This window comes from Scyliorhinus torazame, chromosome 14 (assembly GCF_047496885.1).
Source record: "Scyliorhinus torazame isolate Kashiwa2021f chromosome 14, sScyTor2.1, whole genome shotgun sequence".
NCBI lineage: Eukaryota > Metazoa > Chordata > Chondrichthyes > Carcharhiniformes > Scyliorhinidae > Scyliorhinus > Scyliorhinus torazame.
This window is the reverse complement of record NC_092720.1, coordinates 124,622,692-124,646,614: the sequence shown is the minus strand read 5'-3', so window position 1 is coordinate 124,646,614 and position 23,923 is coordinate 124,622,692. Positions and strand designations below refer to the sequence as shown.

Sequence of the window (23,923 nt, the reverse complement as noted above, 5' to 3'; positions counted from 1 at the left end):
CAAGGCTGGATGGCATGTTATACAGACAGTGGAAATTCAGTGGAGCTGAGGCATATGATCCATGGCTGAATGTGGGGGGGGGGGGGGGGGGGGGGGGAACTGGGTAATGGAGGGGAACACTCATCGAATCAATAACCCTGGCCCAATATCGGGCAGGAACTGGTGGGAAATCGAGACTATTAATGTCCATGAACACAGGAAGGAGGGTGAGTCTGAGAGTAAATGTGAGGATAGGCACCTGTACCTACCTTTGTCATAGTACTCAGTCATGACTGGGACCAGGCCACACTTCTCTGCGACAATCATTCTCGCACTGTGAAGAACAACAGCATCAGCTTCTGCCAACTGCAAAACAAGAAAACTCTTGCTAGTGACCTGACAGCCATGAAGTTGCCAGCTGCTTCTTTCATTCTACCCTCAGAACGTTGCTGAGATCACCATCGGTCCCTCAGCGGAGAATATGGTTTGGATTTTCATTTGTGTCTTTCTAGTGTCCTTTTGCCACTGACTCCAACTGAGGACTCTTGCTCACAGGGAGACAGCAATGGGGTAACTTGTGACACAATTCTGCTGCTGACCACGATGGTGGACTGTTGATTTCCCCTTCCAAGAGCAAGGAGGTCATGTTGGAGCAGTGTGGAACTTTGGTGAGGCCACAGCTGGAGTACTGTGCGCAGTTCTGGTCGTCACATTATAGGAAGGATGTGATTACAGTGGAGGGGGTGCAGGGGCAATTCACCAGGATGTTGCCTGGGATGAAACATTTATGGCATGAAGAGAGGTTGGATAGGTTTGGGTTGTTTTTGCTGGAGCAGAGAAGACTGAGGGGTGACATGATCTGAGTATACAAGATTATGAGGAGCATGGACAGGGTAGACAGGCTGTTCCCCTCAGTTGAAGGGTCAGTTACGAAGAGACACAAGTTCAAGGTGAGGGGCAGGAGGTTTAAGGGGGGATTTGAGGAAAAACATTTTTACCCAGAGGGTGGTGACGTCCTGGGACGCACTGCCTGGGAGGGTGGTAGAGGCGGGTTGCCTTAAATCCTTTAAAAAGTACCTGGATGAGCACTTTGCACATCACAACATTCAAGACTATGGGCTAAGTGCTGGCAAATGGGATTAGGTAGGCAGGTCAGATGCCTTTCATGCGACAGTGCACACCCGATGGGCCGAAGGGCCTCTTCTGCACTATTATTCTGTGATCCTGTGAGTTGCCAGGTATATAAAAAAGTAAGAGACACAAAGATATCAGAAATTCAGGACAGAGGGAAGGAAAAACCTCGTCACAAAGGGAGAATTCATTTCCAGAGTTAGAGACTGAGACAGAAACCGTGAGAGCTGAGATTCGATGTTGTTGCCGAGCATTAGTGAGGTTTTACTAAGACAATGCTTTATAGTTTTACCCAACCTTGATGAGGTTTTGCTTCCCTAAGACAGACTTAATAGAGATTGTCAGTATAGTTTAACTTCAATTTATTAAGAACTTTTAACAAAGACCTCAGGATAAGCACATGGTAGTCAGGACACACACTATTTTACATAGATTTAAGTAGAATTTACAGTGCAGAATTCGGCCCATCCAGTCTGCACCAGCCCTTGGAAGGAGCATCATAACATAAGCCCACATCTCCACCCTATCCCCGTAACCCAGTAACCCCACCCAATATTTTTGGACACAAAGGGCAATTTAGCATAGCCAATCCGCCTAACCTGCACATCTTTGGACTGTGGGAGGAAACCGGAGCACCCGGAGGAAACCCACATAGACACAGGAGGGTGTGCAAACACCACACTAAGAGTGACCCAAAACCGAAATTGATCCCAGATCCCTGGTGCTGTGAGGCAGCAGTGCGAACCACTGTGCCGCCACATGCTTTCTAAACTGTTAAAAATTAGATTGGTTGGTGGGTGATAGAAAAGAAAATAAAGATATTGAAGAACAATGGATATAAATGTGATGAAGACTATTTTCTCACATGAGATGTAAATCCCAATTATGTTGCCCATGGCCTGGATCGCCGTGCAACTTCAATATAGCCTTCCGGCAGGCTGCAATTACATTATCCCTCCAGTGAAGGCACTGTTGCTCCACCAATGGTGAGAGGATGAGCTGGCCAGTTTATAACAGAAATCGATACAGAACAACACAAGTAAAAACAGATGGCTGGATAAGTGTAGATGCTGGCGCAGGATTCGTGGAGTTCCACGGCAGCCAAACTGGCGCCGCAGCTGGGCCGATTCAGCTACTGTTAAGCGGCCAGCACCGGCGACACGTGGAACACAATCGATTCCAAAGAGAAACGGTGCAGGATTCTCCGGTTTCATGATTGACACTCAGGAGACTGACAAATGTCAGCCGCATATAAACACTGCACTCCGCACACACACACATCCCAGCCAACAAGATTGCAGCGAGAAAGAGTGGCACCCCGTTTCACGGATGCCAAGCTGGAGGCCCTCCTGGACATGGCGGAGGAGAGGAGGATAACCCTGTACCCCGGCTCGGGAATGAGGCCGCCGCCTGGGCGCAGGTGGCAGAGGCGATGTGAGCCGTGGGCAACACTGTCCGCACTGGCCAACAGTGCAGGAAAAAACTTCACGGCCACATTAGGGCGGCCAGGGTGAGTAGGCAGCACTGTGCCCCGGCACTACCTCCCCCGCACAGGAGAAGGCCACCCATAACCGCCAAGAACGGGAGAAAACTGGAGGGGGAACCGCTGGACCTGCGATCCCTGACCGCGGCACAGCAGAGGGCCCTGGACATGGTCAGCAGCCCAGAGGAAAGGGAGGTCGCTGGGGAGGTGTTCGGCCGCGGCCGAGGAAGTGAGACCTGCTGAGATACGGTCCCCGTGACACTTATCTGAACACCCCCCCCCCCAACACCACTCCCACACCACCCTCACCCTCACCCCCATTCCACCCTCACCCTCAACTCACCCTCACCCTCAACTCACCCTCACCACCACACCACCCCCACCCTCACCCCACCCCACCCTCACCCTCACCCCATTCCACCCTCACCCTCAACTCACCCTCACCACCCCACCACCCCCACCCTCACCCCACCCCACCCTCACCCTCACCCCCATTCCACCCTCAACTCACCCTCACCCTCACCACCAACTCACCCTCACCACCCCATCACCCCCACCCTCACCTCCACCCTCACCCCACACCACCCTCACCCTCACCCCCATTCCACCCTCACCCTCACCCCCATTCCACCCTCATCCTCACCACCAACTCACCCTCACCACCCCATCACCCCCACCCTCACCCTTGTCTGCACCCTCACCCCACATCACCCGCAACCCCACAACCCCCCCACCCACCCCCGTCCACAGTCTAATCATGCATCTTGTCTTGTGTCTTGCAGGACCTGCTGTAGATGGGGCGGGTCCATCCAGTGACCCCGCCCCCAGCCAGTGTCACATTCGGAGCCCCCCAGTGAGCCGAGCAATGACGGCAAGAGCTGGCAGCCTCGACTCGAGACTCAGGATAGCCCAGAGCTTGAGTCTGATGATTTCCTGTCACAGCTGTCTCTAACCACCCTCTGCCATCCCAGAGACACTCACCTCGGTCGGGCACTTTAGTGAAGAGGCTCCTGGGATACTCTCTGATTCGCACCACGCAGCTGATCCGGTAGACCAGGTGGAGGTAGGAACTCCTGTGGGGGCCGATCCCAGGCACTAGCCGCCCTCCAGACGTGTTTAAAGCTTCTGGAACGGACAGTCCCATTGATTGTGGAGATGCAGTCGCAGAGGCTGGGACTACATGAGGGGTTGTTGGAGAGTGTCCAGTACCTGCAGGTGCTGGAGGGGTCCAACCACGTGCAGGATCAGAAGATGGTGTCGACCATGCGTGCCACCCAGGCCAACACTGCAGGGGTGGCGTCCGCGCTGGAGGCTTTGGGGGCAATTGTTTCGGCTACGGATCAGCATATCCAAGGCCTGGGGCATTCTGTGCAGGCACTGGCCGAGGTCCAGGACAGGGTTGATGCCTCACACGCAGCCGTGTGCCAGAACCACCTGGACATCGCAGCGACGCTTCTGAGCATGGCTCAGTTACAGCAGGCCATGGCTGGGAACATCGGCGGCATTGTCCATCGCTGGCCGAGGTGGCGCAGACACGGAGGGTGGTGGCCCAGTCCCAGAGGGAGATGGCGCAGTCAGTGGCAGTCCCCTCCATTATACATACCTGCTGCACTACAGGGTGCCAACCCAGGGCCTGCACTCTGTTGTGTGGCAGGTATGTATAATGGAGGGGATTGCAGGCAAGAGGGCGGCCCGGGGAGAGTGGCAGGGGGGGGGATGGGGTGTCCGTGCCCCGGGCCAGTTTCCCCCTCCCACCCCCAGTCGGTGAACCTGGAGGCGATCAGAGCGTCCTGTGCGCGTTGGCCGTGGCGCACGTGTTGTGAGGACTCCCGCGCCTGCCTGGGCCCCATGTCCTGCACATCCTCCCCCTCCCCCTCATCCTCCTCGTCAGATGAGGAGTGGCGCTCATCCTCCTCCTCCAGCACGTTACCCCTCTACTGTGTGATGTTGTGGAGGACACAGCAGGTTGCAATGATGCGGGCGACCCTCTCAGCATCATACTGGAGGGCCCCTCGAGAGCGGTCCTGGATTGCATCTTCAAGGTTCTGAAGCATCACTCAATCACGCCCCTGGTCGCTGCATGGGTGTTGTTGTAGCTGGTCTCCGCGTAGGTCGGTGGCCTCCGGGTATATGTCATCAGTCACGACCGCAGTGGGTAACCCCTGTCACCCTGGAGCCAACCCCCCCAGCCGGAGGGGGGTGCAGTGGGGGGGGTGCAGGGACGGCGTCTCGAACCTGTCAGGAATCGTCGAGTGTGCCAGGATGACGAGGTCGTGCACACTGCCCGGGTATTGGGTGCAGACGTGCATGATTCACATCTGATGGTCACATGTCAGCTGCATGTTCATCAAGTCAAACACCTTTCAGTTTGTGTAGAGCGGCCTGTCATCTGCAGGTGCCCGTAGGGGGATGATGGCGAACCCCTCTCCCTGCATTGAAATGGATGTATTGAGCCACCTGGGCATATGGGGCCTCCGTGACATCAGGGATGCACCTGTGCCTGAGGCCTGTGAGAACCCGGACAGGTCCCCACTCGGTGCCTGGAAGGACCCTGTGGCGTAAAGGTTCAGGGCGACCGTCACCTTGACGGCCACTGGGAACAGGGGCGTGATTCTCCGACCCCCCACCGGGTCGGAGAATCACCGGGGGGGGCGGCGTGAATCCCGCCCCGCCGCCCCGACGCTGGCTGCCGGATTTTCCAGTGCCGATTTTTTGCCGGGAGCGGGAATCGCGTCGCGCCGGTGGGGGGCTGTTGGCAGCGGCCCCACCGGCAATTCTCTGCCCCGCGATGGGCTGAGTGGCCGCCCGTTTTCGGCCTGTCCCGCCGGCGTAAATTAGACCAGGTCCTTACCGGCGGGACTTGGCTGTGCGAGCAGCCTGCAGAGTCCTCGGTGGGGCTCTGGCCCAGGGAGGGGGGGGCCCCCATGGTGGCCTGGCCCGCGATCAGGGCCCACCGATCCGCGGGCGGGCGTATGCCGTGGGGGCACTCTTTCTCTCCGTGCCGGCCGATGTAACAGTCCGCCATGGCCGGCGTGGAGAAGAACCCCCCTGCGCATGCGCTGGGATGACGCCAGCACACGCTGGCGCTCCCGCGGATGCGCCAACTCACGCTAGCCGGCGGAGGCCCTTCGCCGCCGGTTGGCATGGCGCCAAGCCTTTCCGCGTCGGCTAGTGCAGCGCCAACCCCGCTGGCACCGGCCTAGCCCCTGAAGGTGCGGAGGATTCCGCACCTTCCGGGCGGCCCGACGCCGGAGTGGTTCACGCCGCTCCTCGGTGCCGGTACGGCCCGACCTGCCTGTTGGCGGAGAATCCCGCCCCAGGTGTTCTCCACCATACCCATGTGGTGATCTGCCAGATATGTCGCATTGTCTCCAGGCTCAGCCGGTGTCTTCAACGATCATTTACCTTGTTACGAATGCTGTGCACATTCAGGTAGAGTGCCCTTAACGTTGCCTTTTTAACACCATTCTGTATTCAACACATACATGAAGCTTTGTTTTGTTCCTCCTGCCTTTTAGTCCCATTACCACTTCCTGTTACCAACTTTACCTCCTCCCAATTTGGGTCACACCTCAAGTTCCCACCTCCCTGATAAGTTAGTTTAAACCTATCCCAACAGCACGAGGAACATAGGAACAGGAGTAAGCCATTCAGCCCCTTGTGCCTGTCTCGCTATTTAATGAGATTATGGCTGACCTATGGCCTAACTCCATATACCTGCCTTTGGCCTAAAACCCTATTGTTTTTGCTGAACAAAACTCTATGCATCCCAGATTTAAAATTAATAACTGTTCCAGCTTCAATTGTTGTTTGTTGGAGAGAGTCCCTATTTTTTAGACAATGCTCCCTAGTTTTAGAATATCCAACAGGTGGAATCTTTATCTATCCTGTCTTTTCCTGTTAATATCTTGAAGATTTTGATTAGATCACACCTTAACCTTCCAAATCAGTGTTTTTCAAACTTTTTTTGCCTGGGACACATTTTTACCAATCAGCCATCCTTCACGACCCACGCCGGCCTGTCTTCACGACCAAAACTTCTTGACCCACCAATCGCTTACCTTTAATGTGACAGATGAGCTGGCTTGGTCCTCACAACCTCATTGCTTTGTCATTCAATGTTACATTTCTGCTAAGGACTTCAGCTGATAATTTAAGTTCCCATTGCACCCATTGAACAAAGATCAAGGGTTTGTCCTCGAACTCAGCATGCTTAGCCTTCAAATGCCTTTAAAGTTCTGAGAATTTTAATCTTTCATTTGCCAGTACTTCCCTGCAGATAACACACATGAGCTTTGCATCCTGATTTGCATTGACACAATTGATAAACCCATACCTGTTTAGCACAGGGCTAAATCGCTGGCTTTGAAAGCAGACCAAGGCAGGCCAGCAGCACGGTTCAATTCCCGTACCAGCCTCCCCGAACAGGCGCCAGAATGTGGCGACTAGGGGCTTTTCACAGTAACTTCATTTGAAGCCTACTCGTGACAATAAGCGACTTTCATTTCATTTCATTTCATACCTCAAGAAATCATCTTTATCCTGCTTTGTTCCTGATTTCAGCTTCTTCTTCATGGGTTAAGCTCACACCAGCACTGCTGGCAGCTACAAAACTGAAGATTCTCTCATGCCCAGAGTACGTGATGTCATTGTATGGGGCGCATGACTTGCTCTCTGCCGCCACTTCTGGTCAGCGCCCTGATGTCAGGAGGAAGCAATCTGCCTCGCTGGGCTCTGGGCCTGCGCACTGCTGAGGAGGCACACTTGCGCGGGACGGCCAGCATTCCGAAAGCTGGTTGCGGCCGGCACAATTGGAAACACCGTGACCAATGGCCCCGGGACCCTCCCGACTTCTGCCTGCGACCCACCCGTTAATCACGACCCTGAGTTTGAAAATGACTGTTCTAAATTCTAACGAAAGCAGGCCTAATTTGAGTAATTTCTCTTTGAAACTTAACCCCTGTAGGCCAGGTATAATTTTTGTAACCCTACGTTGTACTCCCTCCAAGGCCAATATATTCTTCCTAAGGTGTGGCACTCAGAATTCCTCATAGTACTCCAAATCTCCCTGCAGGAATACCAGTGTAAGTGTTGTTAAGATGTAACCCGTCGAACCAGTAGAGGTCCCACCTGCCCCAGAACAGGTCCCAATGCCTCAGAGACCTGATGTCCTCCCTCCTACATCATTTCCCAGCCATGTGTGTAATCAATCACTTTTAGAGCTACACAGAACCAGCTGAGGTCCTTTCACCTTCCTGTGCAAGTGCGTCTAATTCATGTGACACTGCCCAAGTCCTCAGGGATTAGGGGGGGGGGAGGGGGGGCGGGCTGAGCCAATATAGCCCCTATTTTATACAGTGACGTGCTATTAAATGTGCTGGTGATATTTACCGAAACTTTCTGGAGGCAGCCTTCCATGGAGTCAGCCTGGACACAGCTGACTGATGTCCAGTTGCTGCATTTATTCTGTTCTTTCTCACTGGTGGTGCACCAACGCAGTTTATCATCAGCAGATGCAGTGACCTCACCTGTGGAATAGGAACATGTTGACTTTTGTTTCATCACTTTATTGCACATTGTTTTTCAGTCGGATTTTTAACCCATCCTATCCCATAATAAGAACCTTTGACCAGAGAAGCAGGTGCCCAGGGTACTGGAAGAGCATGTACACTCTCCGTGTGCAGAAAAGCTGCTGCTCTGATCACCAAAAACCCTCTGATATTTTTAGATTGTCTCCCCCCTGTTCTCGATTCCTTCATCAGAGGAAATAGTTTCACAGTATCCACCTGAGGTATACAGGCATAACAGATATACATACAATGCCTGCACTGGGTGCACAGATATGTGCAGGGATTGTTCCTATACAGGGGTACACAGATAAAGGTTAAACTGAAAATAAAGACTGGCCCAGAACATCAGTGGTGATGCTGATCACATTGCTGCTGTGTATGACTATAGGCCTCGTGCCTAATGCGCAGCAGGCATTTTGATCCTGGTGGTAGCTGCGATGCACCAATCCAGGCGGAATACCAGTAAGCACAGGAGGAGGAGTGAAGGGAACAGCACAGGGGACACGCCTCTTTCAACACATCAGCTGCCCTATTCAAATTCTTAAATGTTTCAACTGTTTTCAGTGTATGGGCGGGTGTGTGCATGTGGGCAGGTGTGGGTGGGTGAGTGTGGGTGAGTAGGTGAATGTGTGGGTGGGTGGGGGCTTCAGCATGTATGTGGGTGTGTGTGAGCGTGAAGGTGGATGGGTATGTGGTGGTAGATGATCATGTGGTTGGGTGGATGGAGGCTGACTGTGCGAATGAGGGGGTGAGCAAATGGATGATTCGGTGGAGGGCCAGGTTGGTTGGGGGTGTCTGTTGTTGGGTGGGAGGTGAGAGAGGTCAGGGGTCCCTGCTGATATTTTACCTAAAGTGGGAAATGTCCAAGCCATGCGACAAAACCATCCAACAAATTCTGATGGACTTTTTACTATCTGTGGGGAGGATTCCTCCTGTTAGGACACCCTGAGCCCAATGGAGCCCAGCGCCCCCATGTGTTCACAATACCCTCTACCTCTTATGTCACTTCTGTTACGTTCTGGTGCTTGGTCGGATGGAATTAGTGCACTAGAGAACATCTAGTTCGTGACTAGTTTAATGTTTATTGTTAAGCAATAATGTGGGTCAGATAACAATAAGTACACTACTAAAATCTACTAGCTATAAATTACTATTATAAATTATCTAAGAGCTAATACAAATGCGAATATCCACTACAACGACTATCTCCGGACTCCCTGAGGTAACAGTGTCACCTGGTTGTTCTTTACTACCACCTGCTGGTTGAAGGTCGCATCTGTTAATACTTACATGACTGCTTATGCATGTCACAACCTCCACGCCCTCACAAACTCAGTCCATACCTCCCTCGCCAGAGTCTTCCAGACTGGCCCCAGTGGAAGAGTTCAATTTGCTTTCTTACTTGGTTTCATCAGTGATCCTCTTTGGGGACTGGCTGCAGTCCCAGCACAGCCCATCTCTCCCGCTGGCGCTGGTGGGACTCGTGTGCTGCCGGCCGTCTGATTGGCCGGGCATCCCGACCAATCAGAGATGTGATCGGCTGCACTTTTTAGCTGGGGCGCAAGCACAGATTTCATGTATAATTGGAAAAATGAAAGATGCTTTTTGTTAATTATTAACTTATTTATTTGCATATAGGAAGTCACATGGTGTCTGAGCACTAGATAATTCAAAATTAAAACACCTTCCCCATGAATGGACATTTCCCTCTTAGGTAAAGATCTGCAGGTACAAAACTGAGCACTCAATAAAATCAAACTTAATTCTAAAATAACAAAAAATACTCACAAATAATTGCCAAGGCCAAAGCTGGGAACAGCAGCATCATCCTGCCCCACATGTTCTAAGACGGGTGAAAGTGAGGAACAATCTGTCACTAGCAGCTCTGTGTAGGTCCCTGTGTTCTACCTCCCCTTTTAAAGAGCTCTGGATTGGCAATAGAGCAGATGACAACACCAATCTCTGTTGACTGAGTGTTTCACAACAACTTATCAGAACAAACCAAGCTATTGTAATTCAAACAAACCCTTCATTTTGGGAAATAAGAAGGATCGTGCTTTTAAGATATAAAGCTTTATTTTCAAACATGACATCACTTCAATATTGGTAAATGCAGGTACGTTGTGAAACATGTGCATTCAAGAACTGATTTCAAAACTTTTATCTTCCCAACTCTTCCCTAAAACCAGTAACCTTTTATTATCTTACCAATAAATTTGATTGCAGCTTGTCCCGACCTCAGTCCACCCAGAGCACAGGAATCAGAATTAGTCCTGATGTGTTGGGTGTTCTGGATCACATACAGGTCACCAACACTTGAAGTAGTGCAACACTATTTTATTAAAAGGTTAACTATTTAAACATACTTGAACTCATAGAATCATAGAATCATAGACGTTTACAGCATGGAAACAGGCCCTTCGGCCCAACCAGTCCATGCCGCCCAGTTTTTACCATTAAGCTAGTCCCAGTTGCCCGCACTTGGCCCTTAACCCTCTATACCCATCTTACCCATGTAACTATCTAAATGCTTTTTAAAAGACACAATTGTACCTGCCTCTACTACTACCTCTGGCAGCACATTCCAGACACTCACTACCCTCTGAATGAAGAAATTGCCCCTCTGGGCCCTACTGAATCTCTCCCCTCTCACCTTAAACCTATGCCCTCTAGTTTTAGACTCCCCTACCTTTGGGAAAAGATGTTGACTATCTACCTTATCTATGCCCCTCATTATTTTATAGACCTCTATAAGATCACCCCTAAGCCTCCTACGCTCCAGGGAAAAAAGTCCCAGTCTATCCAGCCTCTCCTTAACTCGAACCATCAAGTCCCGGTAACATCCTAGTAAATCTTTTCTGCACTCTTTCTAGTTTAATAATATCCTTTCTATAATAGGGTGACCAGAACTGCACACAGTATTCCAAGTGTGGCCGGACCAATGTCTTGTACAACTTCAACAAGACGTCCCAACTCCTGTATTCAATGTTCTGACCAATGAAACCAAGCATGCCGAATGCCTTCTTCACCACCCTGTCCACCTGCGACTCCACCTTCAAGGAGCTATGAACCTGTACTCCTAGATCTCTTTGTTCTATAACTCTCCCCAACGCCATACCATTAACTGAGTAGGTCCTGGCCTGATTCGATCTGCCAAAATGCATCACCTCACATTTATCTAAATTAAACTCCATCTGCCATTCGTCGGCCCACTGGCCTAATTGATCAAGATCCCGTTGCAATCCTAGATAACCTTCTTCACTATCCACTGTGCCACCAATCTTGGTGTCATCTGCAAACTTACTAACCATGCCTCCTAAATTCTCATCCAAATCATTAATATAAATCACAAATAACAGTGGACCCAGCACCGATCCCTGAGGCACACCACTGGTCACAGGCCTCCAGTTTGAAAAACAACCCTCTACAACCACCCTCTGTCTTCTGTCGTCCAGCCAATTTTGAATCCAATTGGCAACCTCACCCTGGATCCCGTGAGCTTTAACCTTCTGCAACAACCTACCATGCGGTACCTTGTCAAAGGCTTTGCTAAAGTCCATGTAGACAACGTCTACTGCACTGCCCTCATCTACCTTCTTGGTCACCCCCTCAAAAAACACAATCAAATTTGTGAGACATGATTTTCCACGCACAAAGCCATGCTGACTGCCCTGAATCAGTCCTTGCCTCTCTAAATGCTTGTAGATCCTGTCTCTCAGAATACCTTCTAGCAACTTACCTACTACAGACGTTAGGCTCACCGGTCTGTAGTTCCCAGGCTTTTCCCTGCTGCCCTTCTTAAACAAGGGCACAACATTCGCCACTCTCCAATCTTCGGGCACCTCACCTGTGGCTGCCGATGATTCAAATATCTCTGTTAGGGGACCCGCAATTTCCTCCCTAGCCTCCCACAACATCCTGGGATACATTTCATCAGGTCCCGGGGATTTATCTACCTTGATGCGCTTTAAGACCTCCAGCACCTCCTCCTCTGTAATATGCACACTTCTCAAGACACCACTATTTATTTCCCTTAGTTTCCTAACATCCATGCCTTTCTCCACCGTGAATACCGATGAGAAATATTCATTCAGGATCTCACCCAACTCTTGTGGCTCTGCACATAGATGTCCTTGTTGATCCTTAAGAGGCCCTACTCTGTCCCTAGTTACTCTTTTCCCCTTTATGTATCTGTAGAATCTCTTTGGATTCTCCTTTGCATTATTTGCCAAAGCAATTTCATGACCCCTTTTTGCCCTCCTGATTTCCCTCTTAACTCTATTTCGACAATCTCTATACTCTTCAAGGGATCCACTTGATCCCAGTTGTTTATGTACATCATATGCCTCCTTCTTCTTTTTGACCAGAGTCTCAATATCTCGAGTCATCCAGGGTTCCCTACTTCTACCAGCCTTGCCCTTCACTCTAAAGGGAATGTGCTTACCCTGCACCCTGGTTAACACATTTTTAAAAGCCTCCCATTTACCAGCCGTCCCTTTGCCTGCCAACAGTCTCCCCCAATCTACCTCTGAAAGTTCCTGTCTGATACCAAAATTGGCCTTGCCCCAATTAAGAATTTTAACTCTTGGGCCAGACCTATCATTCTCCATAGCTATCTTAAAACTAATGGAGTTATGGTCACTTGTCCCAAAGTGATCCCTCACTAACACTTCTGTCACTTGCCCTTCCTTATTTCCCAAGACGAGGTCAAGTTTTGCCCCCTCTCTCGTCGGTCCATCCACATACTGAATGAGAAATTCCTCCTGAATACACTCAACAAATTTCCCTCCATCCAAGCCCCTAATGCTATGGCTGTCCCAGTCAATGTTGGGAAAGTTAAAGTCCCCTACTATTACCACCCTATTTTTCTTGCAGCTATCTGTAATCTTCTTACATATTTGCTCCTCAATTTCCCGCTGACTATTTGGGGGCCTGTAGTACAGTCCTATCAAGTGGGTAAATACGATACCAGCTTTAACTAAAGACCTTTGCCTTGTCCTAACCAGTTGATGCACGCAGCACATGGTGAATGTCTGTGTTGCAGGCTGTGAGCTCTGTGCTCCTAGCTAGCTGCGACTCGAATGAGCGGGAACTCTGATGTCCCCTGTCTTTATAGTGCGTGTGCTCTCACTGGTGATTGGTTGTGGTGTTGTGTATGTTGATTGGTCCCACTGTGTGTCCATCAGTGTGTGTCGCACCATGATATACTGGTGTATATTATGACGTGTCCCATTGGGTTTGGGAAGGGAATAAAATAGTTGAGGTTCCTATTTCCCTGTGACGCCTGTTGCTTGTCACTTGCAGGCAGGACTGAAGGTCACACAGCTCGGCCCCTTGCCTCGCAGCCCACACTGGATTGTGTGTACTCTTCCGGGGGCAACCTTTGTCCCCGCCCGTCTGCCCCAACCACCACCCTTAACCCATAGCTGAAGGCTATTGCTAATAGGGAATTGGCAGTCATGGTTAAGAGAGCACTTCACACAACCCAAGTGGATCCCCGTGGGTGGGCGGGCCATGAAGCATGTGGCGGTCATTGCCTAACATCCCAATTACACCTTGATGCCTGGATACTGTGCCTGAACACTGCAGAAGGCAACACCACACATGCAAGATCCGAACACCCAGGAGATGGGACACAGTTCCGGGGACATTTCCATGGCCGGAGGGTGGGTGAGCACCACAGGGAGGGGGGGGGGGATGCCTGGAGAGATGGGCAAACAGTTCGATGGTCAGGCAGAAGGAAGTGACAGAGGCGCAATAATGGTTGTGCAAAAAGGTGTTTAATGTGTTTTACAATACCCTACTCCTGATGGTGTCGCCCCCCCCCCCACCAACCCCCAACCTACCAGCCCCCCCCCCCCCCCACCCCGCCTCCCCCCAACCCCCGATGCTCTCAGTGATCTTCGACGTGCCTCGTCTTCCCAGCTTTATGTGCCCATCTGAGGTGAATTCAGCTGCTTACCCCATCCCGTGGCCCTTGATGCCCCTGGCAGTGTCCTCTGGGAGCTCTGGAGCCGGAGGACCCCGGCTCACATGTCAGCAGCACATGCTGCCCTGTCCTGTGTGCCGACCTCAAGAAGCAGCCTCATCTGAGGGGTGGGACTCGGGGGAGCCGGTGGCCACCGTCTTCACTCCATCTTGCCCCAAGTCATTTGCTCAGACCCTGGGGAGTTTCTCACTGGTTTAGCCCACACTTGGGACGTGATTATCCGGAAAGATTTCTCAGTGTAGTAGCGTGCGGGAAATTCCGCGAGCTTCCCAGCGTTCGGCCCAGTGAGGCCAACAGGGCTATTCAACGTTAATTGATCCACTTAACGAGGCCTCACAGACTTCTCACCGCAAATGAATGTCCGCCAACCGATTCGCTGGCACCGTGTTTACCAACCCACTGCTAACAAGGTCGAGCAGCACTTGCTCAGCCAACCCCAGCCAGCTCACAATAATGGCGCACAGGAGAAAAGCATCAGGATTCGGTGATGCAGGTCTGACCAGGCTCCTTGACGTAGTGGAGGCCCGGAGGGATGACCTATTCCATCGAGCGTCCCATAGGGTCAGCCACAGGGCAGCCAGTGTTGCCTGGGGCGAGGTAGCAGCCGCTGTGAGCCTCCGGTGCCTGAAAAATGATCTACGACCTCCCAGGAGAACACCTGAGCAGAGAGCTCGGAGGAAGACACGAACAAGGCGTCACATTAACACTGCAATGCAGTTACTGTGAAAAGCCCCTAGTCGCCACATTCCGATGCCTGTTCGGGTACACTGAGCGAGAATTCAGAATGTTCAAATTACCTAACAGCACTTGTGGGAGGAAACCGGAGTAAACCCAAGCAGACACAGGGATAACGTGCAGCTCCAGTGACCCAAGCGTACATTGAACCTGAGTAGCGACATTGGCCACCAGCTCCCCCGAGTTCCACCCTCTGATGAGGCCGCATCTCACAGCCAGCACACGGGACAGGGCGGCACGGCTGTGCATGTGTCACTGACAGGTGATCTGGGGCCCGAGCCTCCAGGGGATGCCTGCCAGGGGCATCAAAGGCCATGGGACATAGCAAGCAGCTGGCTGCCTCCACCTCAGATGTGCATCCTGGGGTTACACCTAGTCGTCGTGTGAGAGCTAGGAATAATAAAGAGATTGAGGATCACTCAGGGCACCGGGGCAGCGGGTAGGTACGAGATGAGGGGGGGAGAGGGGCAGCACCACCGGGAGAGTGGGGAATTGTTACACACAATAAACATCCTTGTGCACAACCAATATGGTGTCTCTGTCACTTTCTTCTGCAATGGAGCTGACCTCTGAACCCTTGGCCCATCTCTCCAGGCATCTCCCCCTCCCCGTGGCACTCACCCACACCCACACTCCGGCCATAGACATCTCCCACAGCTGTGTCCCATCCCCTGGTTGTGCAGATATTGACTGCTGCGTGTGTGATGTTTCCTCCCTCAGCGTTCAGGCACAGTGCCTAGGCCCCTTATTCAAAGCGAGTCATGTTGAATAGCCATGGATTTGTCAGCACTACGAGTGCAGCTGCTGACCAAAATCAATATCGCTTTACAAATATTTAGAGCCAAGTATCCAAACCTGTTGCGAAAAGGTAGTGGCAAATTCTGAGGCATCTGCCCCATTTCCACCCACCCAGCCAGCCAGCAAACTGGGGGACATTAAGGGAGGCCTCAAGATGGGGGTGGGGACCATCAGCTGCCAGTGTGGGGGCTGGGGGTTGGGGGGGGGGGGGGTGGTGGGTTGCAACCATTGATCTCAGGGCAGTGGTGGCGCAGACTCATTTCATGATCCATTCTCCTTTAGGACCCTCAGAAATAGTCCGGCATTTGCCTTTGCTGAGGAGCTTGGCTCATGGAAGTAACTCAAGCCCACACTGTGTGCAGGTGAATTAGTTTGTGCTCAAAGCATCAATTGGGATCCCACTAACAGCACGGGAGCCTGATTTTCAAATTAAAATGCAACTTGGTGAAAGAGGTGTATGTTTTGAACTCCTGGCTGTAGCCCGGTCGCACAGTGGTTAGCACTGTTGCTTCACAACTTCTGGGTCCCAGGTTCGATTCCCAGCTTGTGTCACTGTCTGTGCGGAGTCTGCACATTCTCCCTGTGTCTGTGTAGGTTTCCACCGGGTGCTCCGGTTTCCTCCCACAAGTCCTGAAAGATGTGCCATCAGGTGAATTGGACATTCTGAATTCTCCCTCTGTGTACCCGAACAGGCGCCGGAATGTGGCGACTAGGGGCTTTTCACAGTAACTTCATTGCAGTGTTAATGTAAGCCTACTTGTGACAATAATGATGATGATTATTATTATAATATAGTCCATTTTTAATTGGTACTGGATCACTTGCTGCAGGGGTTAAGAGGACAGATTCCATTTTGAGACTTTTGCCAGCCCATTCATCGCAGACGAAGGCAGTGCAAAATCTACCTCTCCGGTTTGATACGGAGTGAGAGAAGTGAGGGCAGCGGAGGCTGTATTGGAGTTTACCTTCTGTTGAACTGATGCCAAGATGTAGGCATTTCGACTGGTGAAGGACAAACCCACAGAACTAAAGTAAACAGGCTGTGAATCTTTCACAACTCGTGACCTTGATGGCTACTGACAATGTGTGGTCACATGGCCCTCTTTGAAGGAGGTTATGTTCCAGGACACTGCAAAGGTCAGCAAGGAGCTGCTGCAAACAGATTGAGGCTCACAGGCTCGGTTACTCAGTTATGTCAAGGAAGCTAACCCTGTTTTATGGGTATTGCCACCTTCGAGCTCAAGCTTTGCAGCTTTCCTCTCTGCCCTGTGGAGCAGCATGTGGCTGCGGTGAAGGCAGCTGCTGTTGTTACTGCTCTTGCTTCTGTTGGTGTTGGTGTGGCTCCTGTACCTCTTCAGGAGTTGATATGATGGCTGCGTAAGCGTCCCCTCATGGAGCAGGGCTTCCAAAACGTTGCTTGTGTAAATCAGGGAAATCACCTTCTCGAGACAAATGTTGAGTATGGAAGTCATTCCCATAGCCAGGACTGCAATTCTTCAGTTCCACTGGGTCCATTGAGTCTTCACTGACTATCCAAAAGAGCACTCTATCTAGGCCCATGCCCCGGCCTATCCATGCTTTGAGTGTACCCATCATGGCCAACCCACCTAGCCTGCGCACCTTTGGGCTTTGGGAGGAAACTAGAGCACCCGGTTGTGATATTATCATAAATGTAAGGAACTGTAAAGGTTAATGTAATGTCTAAATCAACCACTAGATGGAGCTAGATGTACAAGAAAAGGCATTGATGCTAAACCTTGTGGGTGAGAGTTTGAGGAGAAAGCTGTAATGATATGTATAATCTAAAGAGCGTAAAGGGTTAACAAATTAATGTTCATGTATCTCAACACTAGATGGCATCACTGAGTAGTCTTAGAAAAGGTGCCATCTCTAAGCATTCTGGGAGAAGGTTAGGAGAAGGTTAAGGAGAAGGATAGCGTGGGGTTGCGATAGAGTATTAGTTGTATTAGAAAGACTGTAGCATATATTTAATACTGTTGTTTTATTAGCTATTACTTAGTAGAGCGTGCAGACCATTTAAAGTAGTGTAAATTGTAGCGCACAAAGACTCACGAGAGACGAATAGAGATGAAGTCGATGAGGCTTTATTAAGCGTGACTTGTTCCCCGCAGTTCAGCAACAGACTGGCCTGCGGGGGAGAACTCCTGGTTCTTATACTCCGCCTTCAGGGCGGAGCTAGAGATCAACAGCCAACCAGGACCCGGGATCTGTCAGCCAATGACATCACGGCTTCACAGTCCCACATGACCCCTAATGCATACTATCACATAAATAAACTAGTTTGTTTTAAATACATAGTTTGATGTTCTTTGTCAACACTAAGACTTTTAGCTATCTTGCAGAACTATACAAGGAACATCACAAAAGCTAGAGGGCAGACTGAAGGAAAGATAGTGTGAGCGAGAGCAGATCATAGTTAATGTACCAGTGTAGAGATTAGAAGTAGATGAGTGTAGATTATAAGTTTATTATCAACTGTGTATTATATAGGAGTAAGTGTCAAATCCAATTAAGTAGTGTTAATAAATTTATAGCTTTGTTCAATTAAAAAGCTATTTGTGGTCTTTGTGAACACTATGCCAACCATCCTTAAAATTAGCAACACAAAGAACACCACACCGTTGTGTTATAACCCCAATGGAGGTCCCGGGACCAAGACCATATGGTTTCCCATGACCTCCCTGAACTTACCCTTTAAGGGGCCGAGGCTTCCCCTAAACAAGGAGAGCCTCAACTCGTATAAAACCCTGACCTGGCGCAGGTCGGGAAGAAGTCTTTTAGGAGAGTGGAGGGGTTTTGGGTTTGTATTGTTATAAACTTTGTTCATTCTTTTCTACTTATCGTCTGCCTGCTGCTTACCGTGCATTCAACACGGAGGAAACCCACTCAGACATTGGGAAAACGTGACACAGTCAGTCACCCAAGAACAGAATCGCTGTGAGGCGACAGGGCTAACCACTGTGCCACCGCGCTACCCCAAAGTATTCTAATTCAGGCTAAAAACTTGAGATTAATTAATTTGAATTGAAATAAGATAAATTCCCTCATGGAAAGTCCAGCAGAAGCAAGTCAGTCAAGGAGCCTATGAATTTACGATAGGGGTTCCATACCTTACAGAACACATCGGATTTAGAGCAAAGAAAGGAAGTCAAAGATTCCATGGGGATACATTCCACAATCAGCCTGTGCCAGTTTTGGATGAAAGGATATTTGTCACTAATCCAAGAGCATAGAATATTTTTACGAGCAGCAAAGGTCAGAATATCATATACCCTATTTTCATTGAATCTACGATTCTCCCGTCCGGGAGACCCAGAATCAGAATACAGGGTGCGATTCTCCAGTAAGATTTCTAAGTGTTGCAGTGAGCGAGAATTGTTATGGGCTTCCCGGCGATTGGCCCAGTGAAGCCGGCAATGCTATTCAACGCTAACTGGTCCACTTAACGAGGCCTCACGGGCTTCTCGCTGCAAATGAAGGCTCGCCAACTGATATCTGGGACCACGTTCGCCAGCGCCTAGCTAAGAAGGTCAAGCAGCATTTAAGGGGGCAGCACGCTAGCACAATGGTTAGCACAGTTGCTTTACAGCACCAGGGTCCCAGGTTCGACTCCCGGCTTGGGTCACTGTCGCTGTGGAGTCTGCACGTTCTCCCTGTGTGTGCGTGGGTTTCCTCCGGGTGCTCCGGTTTCTTCCCACAGTCCAAAGATGTGCAGTTAGGTGGATTGGCCATGATAAATTGCCCTTAGTGTCAAAAAGGTTAGGTGGCGTTACTGGGTTAAGGGAATAGGGTGGAGCTGTGGGCTTAAGTGGGGTGCTTTTTCCCAAAGGCCGGTGCAGACTCGATGGGCCAAATGGCCTTCCTCTGCACTGTAAATTCTATGATTCTATGACTAAGTAGCACTTATTCAGCCAACCCCAGCCAGCTCGCAACAATGGCGCTGAGGAGACCTGCCTCAAGATTCGGGGACTCTGACTTGGGGAGTCTCCAAGACGCAGTGGAGGCCAGGAGGGATGTCCTGTAACCCCGAGGGTCAGGAGGGTGAGCCACAAGGCAGCCAGTGCTGCCTGCGATGAGGTGACGGCAGCAGTGAGCTTGGGTAGTGTGACCAAGAAGACTAGCCTCCAGTGCAGGAAGATCAATGACCTACACAGGGCAGAACAGTAAGTAGACATCAACGTGCCCCCTCCCCCTCGAGACATCTGCCCCCCCCCCAAGGAAACATCCAGCCCCCTCCACCTTTAACCCCCAACCCTTCCTCCACCCCACCCCTTCAACCCCCCAACCTTCCCTTCAAACCCACCTCTCCCACCACTGTGAACCATGCGTGTGGCTAATGATGACCTCTCTGTGTCAAAATAAAAGCAAATTACTGCGGATGCTGGAATCTGAAACCAAAGAGAAAATGTTGGAAAATCTCAGCATGTTTGGCAGCATCTGTAGAGAGTGAAAAGAGCTAAAGTTTTGAGTCCAGATGACACTTTGTCAAAGCTGTGTCTCCTCAGGGAAAGCTCCCTCACAATTGCTGGGAGAGGGCGCAGACTGGCGGTGATGTGTGTTGCTAACTTTTGGTGGCTATAAATATGGCGGTTAATAATGTCGCTCGTTGCATCTTTACTCAATTCGCTCTGTTTTATGACCTTTGCTCTAGAGTCGCCAGGTATCTTTATGATACCACCATGAGGTTCAAGTTCAAGTGCTGATCAATAACTCAATACACCAGTTAGTAAGTTTCAAATCAAAACACATTTATTATACACAGTCAATCACTACTCATGTATAAAACTCTACTTACTAGACAATCTCTAACACTAAAAGGCCTATACTTAGCTTTGGAACTGGCCCACCAGGTCAGGGGAACAAATGGCCTTTCATTCGATTCTGAGTCTGCAGGCTTCAAAGCTGGTATAGATTGGTAGCTGGGAGCGCCTATCTCGTAGCGTGCGTTGACTGGAGACTTACTTGGTTGATGTAGCAGCTAGGCAGGTCACGTTCAAGGGTTGATTCGAGCTGCTGAGTGACCCTGCCAAGAAGGACGAATTGAACTTGGGGACTCTATTTTATAGTCCCCAGGGGCTTCGTGACATTCGGGGTGGACCCTGTACCTGCTTCCAAGTGATTGGACTGAGTTCTGATCACTTGGATCGATTTCTCCAATACTGGAGCTGTTCCCTGATCGCTGGGCAGTCCCTGAGTGTCCGTTGGCCTTCCTTTGTCTAGGCTCCTGCTGGCGCTGAGGTGTCTGGCTTGGCCTTGTTTACCTTAAATGTTTCCAATTGTTACCGGGGATCGCTCATTAATATGTAGATGGTTGTTAGTTTCAGTGCTGTCTGGGTTCCTGCAAGTTTTGATACACAGGAAGCTTTGCACCTGCTTGTTTTCCCTGCATTGGCTGAATTTCCCTGCATTCTTTGCGGATCTCCATTTTAAGTCGGGAAGTGGCCAACCCAGGTGGCTACACGACCTCCTTGTGATCCCTAACGCGAAGCGTGAAGGATCACATAACTGCGTCGTTTTCATTCCCTGACCCAGCGAGCACTCTTCCATGGCCTCTACACTGACCATAACTGTGCACAAAAATTTTAACTGACAAGTCTAAGTGGCGCTATGTCACAACAGGGACATGCACTACAACATTAAAAAAACGGAACCTCAAACTATCTTCCATAAACTACACTCACTTAAACATCCAATCATACTGACTTCCTAACAATACAAAAATAATGGCAGCATTCACATTTTCCTCTGGATTGGCGGTTAAGCACAAGAGTTGGACAATCTTTCATTTGCAAAATGACATCTTTTCATCGGGGCAGCACGGTAGCATTGTGGATAGCACAATTGCTTCACAGCTCCAGGGTTCCAGGTTCGATTCCGGCTTGGGTCACTGTCTGTGCGGAGTCTGCACATCCTCCCAGTGTGTGCGTGGGTTTCCTCCGGGTGCTCCGGTTTCCTCCCACAGTCCAAAGATGTGCAGGTTAGGTGGATTGGCCATGATAAATTGCCCTTAGTGTCCAAAATTGCCCTTAGTGTTGGGTGGGGTTACTGGATTATGGGGATAGGGTGGAGGTGTTAACCTTGGATAGGGTGCTCTTTCCAAGAGCCGGTGCAGACTCGATGGGCCGAATGGCCTCCTTCTGCACTGTAAATTCTATGATCTATGATCTTTCTTTATTTACAAATGATGCAAAACGAATGTCTTTTATTGTGGATCAAAGGTTTCGGGCGCCTGGTGAAAATCAAAAAAAGGGGATCTCATCCTGTGTACCGGGGTGCGAGAGCGATAGGCTCTCCTTCGCCATTTTCTCATGCGGATAGTCTGCACGATGCTGCAGAATATCGCCAATGCTAAAAGGGATTCAATGACATATAAACCTATCACACCATGATGGTGTATTGTTACTTGTCACTGGGCTCTGGGCGCTGTGGGGAAGTGAATCATTGACGGCCGGCGGGTTTGGGGTCAGGGGGTTCGCAATTGCGCGTATTCAAAAACAAATTATAGTGATAACGAAAAACACGTATGATGTCTTCATTGTTCTCTTCTCTTCCTTTTCGTCTCTTCTCTCTTCTTGGAGCTTCTGGAATTCTGTGGATCAAGCACAGTTTCTGTTACTATCTTGTATAATATCTTGTACGTTAGCATGTCTGTCTTTTAGTGCCAATTTCCCTTTATAATTGGTCACCATGTGTGACTCCTTCATTTTTTTTTTAAACCGAATATTTGGACTAGACATCTAAGAGAATACTGCCGTACTGCGAGGCGTCTCGCAGCCTGTGTGATTTACCATCCCAGTGTTTGAGAATGTAAATAGCATACGGAAGCAACCTGAGGGTTGCCAAAACCAAACAAAAGAATTTTGAACATAACGAGCCAAAATGAGGTGCGTATGGGCCGTGGCGGGTAAGATTTGGATGGAATCCCTGGGTCGGATGGTGATCAATGCCGTATGTTCTCTACCCGAGCGTAGCTGACCAGAGGGGGGTCCTCAGGCAGGGCGGAGACCAATGCCGTTTCTCCACTGCCTGAGCAACCGGCAAGAACGGTAAGAATGTGGTCGTCGTGGGGGCTGCCTCTCGAATTAGGAGAGCAACTATGAGTCGGGTTCAGTCGACAGACTAGTTCCTCTGAACTATTGTCTGGGACAACTTGTACCTCTAACAGTTTTCTGTCGACAGACTAGTTCCACTGAACTATTGTCTGGGACAAACTTGGACCTTTAACAAAGAAAATGGAGGGGGAGTTGTGGAATCCTTGTGGAAGGCATGTCCACGTGTACTGCTGACCTTTAAAAGTGAAGGCAAATTTGTACTGACACACTTTTGCCAATGGAATGGACCAGAATCCATTACTGATGTCCAAAACCGTAAACTACTGTGAGTTGAGTCCCTGTTTGAGCATGGTCTCGGGACTTGTGGCTACCGTGGGGGCTGCAGCGGGGGTGACTTTGTTGAGGTCCCGGTAATCGATGGTCAGTCACCATGATCCATCGGGTTTTCTCACTGGCCAAATCGGGGCATTATTAATAGAGGCTACTGATCTCAGTACGCCTTGTTTTAATAACTTTTGAGATTTCTCCCTCTGCCTCTTGGGGAAATCCATATTGCTTCTGGGGTCTAGGGTCAGGTCCTGCTATTTGAACCGAACCAGCCATCCTGCCGCAGTCATGTTTGTGACTTGCAAATGCGGTCCTGTTCTTCTGGAGAACTGCCCTAACCTATTTGTCTGCGCTAATTGTGGTCGGGTCAAACCAAAAATCGCCGACAGCACTAATCTTATCAGCATACTCACCTACTGTGAGCGTTGCGGGGGGCTCTTGCTGACTTTGTCATTTGCCAGACACATTGATTTACTGGGTCAAAGGACAGGTTGTGGGAGTTCATGAAAGCGATGCCCAAAATGTGTTCTGCTGTGTGGGGCAGATCGACCAAAACTATGGGTGTTTTGTTGTAATTTTGCCAATTTGAATGGGTACAGGGGCTGTGATGTGTCCCTGCTCTGAGTGGCCTGTAAAGCCGCTGAGGGTGATAGTGGCTGTATTGGGCCACGTGTCTTTTTGGAACATGGTGGAGGAATTAATTGTGGTGCGGGACCCTCCTGTGTCCCAGAGAAATTCGAGGGGCTATCCCCGTACTTTCGCTGCAACGACTGGTCGGCTGGACCTATCCCAAAGGGTGTTGCAGACCCAACTGGGGGAGCCCGTACACCGTCAGTCA

The 23,923-nt window shown here is 50.2% G+C and overlaps 1 long non-coding RNA gene across 1 annotated transcript; it reads right to left on the bottom strand.

The window, feature by feature from the left end:
- Positions 1 to 248: 248 nt before the first annotated feature.
- On the bottom strand, positions 249 to 10,103 carry LOC140390007 (uncharacterized). The gene is made up of 3 exons (XR_011934535.1): positions 9,952 to 10,103; positions 7,985 to 8,121; positions 249 to 345 (listed from the first exon to the last, which is right to left on the bottom strand). It is a non-coding gene; the product is annotated as an uncharacterized lncRNA (long non-coding RNA).
- Between the last annotated feature and the right edge of the window lie 13,820 nt (positions 10,104 to 23,923).